Raw genomic sequence first — 5,073 nt, forward strand, 5'->3', positions numbered from 1 at the left:
TGTCTTTAGACCCCATTATAACTCAACAGTTATTACATACATTATCAGAAGAAGAATCTGTTACTAGTTCTGAGTCCGATGGAATTGCTGAACTTTACTCTCCATCTACCTCTAGTGATGAGCTAGATTAACCAGAACCTAATTGTTGTTGTTCTACTAATCTGAATAAGATGTCTGAGATAAATTATGGGAAATCTATTGTTGAGATGAATGGTTTGGACCTTGGGGGTCCTAGTATTCATGTTTTAACTGATGACCAAAAATCCATGCTAGATCTTGTTGAACAAATTAAGGATCCCGAAATGAAGTTAAAATTTTTAGATATTTATTATCAACATTAGAAAGCTATTATTGAACCACCTTTAATTCCCCTCTAAACTTACAGCATGAAAGATATTTTAAATAGAATACAATCTTCACCTATAATTGAAAAACCAGTTACTACTCAAGACTTAAAAATGGAAATCAATGTTTTAAAAACAGAAATTAGGCATCTTCAAACTGCTAACCTAGTTGTCCAAGCCAACATGCATCAGCTTAAAACTGCCAACCACAAAGGCAAAGATAGTGTTCCTTGTCACGACCCGCTCCCCGTACCCAAGGGTTAGGCATCGTGATGGCCAGTAACTGAGGTTACCTCCGGCCAAATCTTTAAACAATTTAATAAACGCAAGCGGAAGAAATATTTAAATAAGGGTACTAAAATAATCATTGGAGCTTCTATTTTTATTACAAAAGGTATTGACCAAAAAGGCCGATTTTTACATTAAAAAAAAAATACATCAATAAAAGTGCTTTGTGCCTACTCCACACGCTGGTCCCGACATGCCACCTGAAAGTGGTAAAAAAACTATAAGCTCATGGCAGAGTGAGAAATATTATACTAAGAGTATAAGGCATAAAATTCACCATGGATAATTAGTTAGGCCAAAAGAGCTTGATACATATAATACGAAAATCATTTGATATATACTTCAGATCATATAATATGAAAATCACTATACAACCATAACCACGGTTCATCACTAAGTGCCAAGCACTACACTAGTCAATGGATCCACGACAAACACTGGACCACAAAGTGGTCAATCACTAAGCCCATGGTTATTTCAGTCCCCCAAGACATAGGACTCACTAAGCCAATGGTTATTTCAGTCCCCCAAGGCATGGGACTCACTAAGCCAATGGTTATTTAAGTCCCCCAAGGCATGGGACTCCCGTGGTGGTACTTACAAAACACATTTTCATATAAGGTCACAACCAAATATTCTTTAAAAGTAAAACAGACACATCCATGGGTTTCCTTTTAAGCAAATAGGGTTCAGAAATAAAACCACGTAACTGAAACCTTTATAAAACATAACTTTTATAAATATACTAATAAAACATAACTTTTATAAAATAGATTTTGGTAAGTCAAAATATAAGTAAAATACATTTTGGAGACTCAAAGTATAATATAACTCACCTTAACTTTAATACCTTACTCTTTCTTTTCACCATCAAAGACCCTTTTAGCTTCCACAATTCTTTCCTTTCTTTCCTCTCTTTTTTTTTTTCCTTTCTCTCCTTTCCTTCTCTCTTTCTTCTTTCTTTCTTTCTTTCTTTTCCTTTTCTTTTTCTTTCTTCCTGCCGTTTTCTCTCCAGGAGCCTCCGTATTTATAGGGGGAAAAGGCACTACGTGGCAGATTCAGTAATAATTATATAGATTCGTTCTTATCCTTAATAGATATTTAAGATAATTACTTTTTGACCCTATATTTTAATATAATTATATAAATTAATTAATTCTTAATTAAATTACACATTATCACATATTAACAGAAAATTAATTATTTATTTTATTATTATGTCCATTATTATTATTATTATTTATATTTTGACCCCTAAATTTTTAATAATTATATTATTTTACAAAATTACACATAATAATATATAATAAATTATATATTTTCCGAGTTCGGATTAAATAATATTAGTATAAATTCTACAGAATAATTAGAAAATCTGGGTCGTCACAATCTTCCCTCCTTTTAAAATTTCGTCCTCGAAATTTGTCATATGTAAGCTATCCGCTGCGCACTCTGATATATATATATATATATATATATATATATATTAGATGATTAATCTGATAGAAAATAGTACCTCAAAAAAAAACTTTACCAAAAATAACTCACTGTCTAGTTGTTAAAAATTGGTTTGGGCAAAAATGAGAAATAATGGGCGACTTTAAAAACTTTTCACTTGTTTTGTTTATGATGAGAACACAATGACAAAATAATATGCAAGAATTGAAAAATTTGAGATGAACTTTTCATTGATGGGCAATAATTTTAAAACTAGTATCTTTAAAATTTGAATCCACTTTTAAAAAAAAACATCAAAATAATTTTTTTTTTTTTGAATACTGAACTGCAAATTATATATATTTAATTATATTATAATTTTGGTAGATATTTGAGCCCGACATCCTTCTTTTCTTGTCCTTTTTTTTTATTACTATAACAAATATAAATTATGTCAAATACTTCACAAATTAAGCACAAAAAAAAATTTATTATATATGTAATCATATAAAATTATAATATAATTAAATCGACGAACAAAATATAATAATTCGGTATTAATTACCCGTTATCCCACTTCTTAAATGTGCGTGTGTCCTATGCTCCAATGATGATTTTTTTTTTTTGTTATAAACCATTGCTCTGATACCATTTGTCACGACCCGCTCCCCGTACCCAAGGGTTAGGCATCGTGATGGCCAGTAACCGAGGTTACCTCCGGCCAAATCTTTAAACAATTTAATAAACGCAAGCGGAAGAAATATTTAAATAAGGGTACTAAAATAATCATTGGAGCTTCTATTTTTATTACAAAAGGTATTGACCAAAAAGGCCGATTTTTACATTAAAAAAAAAAATACATCAATAAAAGTGCTTTGTGCCTACTCCACACGCTGGTCCCGACATGCCACCTGAAAGTGGTAAAAAAACTATAAGCTCATGGCAGAGTGAGAAATATTATACTAAGAGTATAAGGCATAAAATTCACCATGGATAATTAGTTAGGCCAAAAGAGCTTGATACATATAATACGAAAATCATTTGATATATACTTCAGATCATATAATATGAAAATCACTATACAACCATAACCACGGTTCATCACTAAGTGCCAAGCACTACACTGGTCAATGGATCCACGACAAACACTGGACCACAAAGTGGTCAATCACTAAGCCCATGGTTATTTCAGTCCCCCAAGGCATAGGACTCACTAAGCCAATGGTTATTTCAGTCCCCCAAGGCATGGGACTCACTAAGCCAATGGTTATTTAAGTCCCCCAAGGCATGGGACTCCCGTGGTGGTACTTACAAAACACATTTTCATATAAGGTCACAACCAAATATTCTTTAAAAGTAAAACAGACACATCCATGGGTTTCCTTTTAAGCAAATAGGGTTCAGAAATAAAACCACGTAACTGAAACCTTTATAAAACATAACTTTTATAAATATACTAATAAAACATAACTTTTATAAAATAGATTTTGGTAAGTCAAAATATAAGTAAAATACATTTTGGAGACTCAAAGTATAATATAACTCACCTTAACTTTAATACCTTACTCTTTCTTTTCACCATCAAAGACCCTTTTAGCTTCCACAATTCTTTCCTTTCTTTCCTCTCTTTTTTTTTTTCCTTGCTCTCCTTTCCTTCTCTCTTTCTTCTTTCTTTCTTTCTTTCTTTTCCTTTTCTTTTTCTTTCTTCCTGCCGTTTTCTCTCCAGGCGCCTCCGTATTTATAGGGGGAAAAGGCACTACGTGGCAGATTCAGTAATAATTATATAGATTCGTTCTTATCCTTAATAGATATTTAAGATAATTACTTTTTGACCCTATATTTTAATATAATTATATAAATTAATTAATTCTTAATTAAATTACACATTATCACATATTAACAGAAAATTAATTATTTATTTTATTATTATGTCCATTATTATTATTATTATTTATATTTTGACCCCTAAATTTTTAATAATTATATTATTTTACAAAATTACACATAATAATATATAATAAATTATATATTTTCCGAGTTCGGATTAAATAATATTAGTATAAATTCTACAGAATAATTAGAAAATCTGGGTCGTCACATTCCTAGTCTTCCAGAAACTTCTGACCAGAAAAAATGGTATATTGCTTGTTAATAACCAGTATTTATTGCTTGTTAATCAGGTTACATTTCAAAAATGGTATATTCATATTACTTTTGTTATTAAACCTGAATTTATTATCAAAGATGCAGTTGCCCTTATTGATAGTGGTGCTAACATGAATTGTATACATGAACGATTAATTCCCACCAGATATTTTCACAAAACTACCCAGTCACTTACCAGTGCTAGTGGTAATTTTATGTATATCAAGTATAAAATACCTGAAGCTCTTATCTGTAACCAGAGCATATGTTTATCCACATCTTTTGTCCTTATCAGAAATATGTCTCCGACTATTATTTTGGGAACACCATTTTTATGTCTTTTAATGCCTATCACCAAGATTGATCCTATAGGCATTCACACAACTATCAGTAATCAACCACATGTTTTTGAATTCATAATAGAACCCTATATGAAAGAATTAGATCAAATTAATGATCTAGTTACTTTTAAAGAAAAACAAATTAATTTTCTTCAAACATAAATTCATTTTTTTACAACTGAGCAACGGTTACGATAACCTTCTTTACAGAATAAAATCAAGCTTATTGAAAAAGAATTTCAAATAGAGATTTGTAATGATCTTTCAAATGCTTTTTGGGAAAGAAAGCGTCATACTGTTTCTCTTCCCCATGAACCAGATTTTGATGAAAAATTCATCCCCACCAAAGCTCGACCTAGTCAAATGAAAAAAGACTACCTTGAACTTTGCAAAACAGAAATTAATTCTCTCCTCCAGAAAAAATTAATCAGAATTAGCCACTCCCCTTGGAGTTGTACAGTATTTTATGTTAATAAAAATGCAAAAATAGGAAGAGGTGTGCCAAGATTGGTGATTAA

The 5,073-nt window shown here is 30.7% G+C and overlaps 2 long non-coding RNA genes across 2 annotated transcripts; both read right to left on the reverse strand.

Annotated features, from left to right (window-relative positions):
- Nucleotides 1–685: 685 nt before the first annotated feature.
- On the reverse strand, nt 686–1,630 carry LOC145821276 (uncharacterized). Its single transcript, XR_014363302.1, has 2 exons — nt 1,469–1,630; nt 686–832 (listed from the first exon to the last, which is right to left on the reverse strand). It is a non-coding gene; the product is annotated as an uncharacterized LOC145821276 (long non-coding RNA).
- A 933-nt stretch (nt 1,631–2,563) lies between these two features.
- Nucleotides 2,564–3,736, reverse strand: LOC145821277 (uncharacterized). Its single transcript, XR_014363303.1, has 2 exons — nt 3,617–3,736; nt 2,564–2,980 (listed from the first exon to the last, which is right to left on the reverse strand). It is a non-coding gene; the product is annotated as an uncharacterized LOC145821277 (long non-coding RNA).
- Between the last annotated feature and the right edge of the window lie 1,337 nt (nt 3,737–5,073).

Source organism: Camellia sinensis, chromosome 3, assembly GCF_055761805.1.
Source record: "Camellia sinensis isolate YWXY chromosome 3, ASM5576180v1, whole genome shotgun sequence".
NCBI classification, from domain to species: domain Eukaryota; kingdom Viridiplantae; phylum Streptophyta; class Magnoliopsida; order Ericales; family Theaceae; genus Camellia; species Camellia sinensis.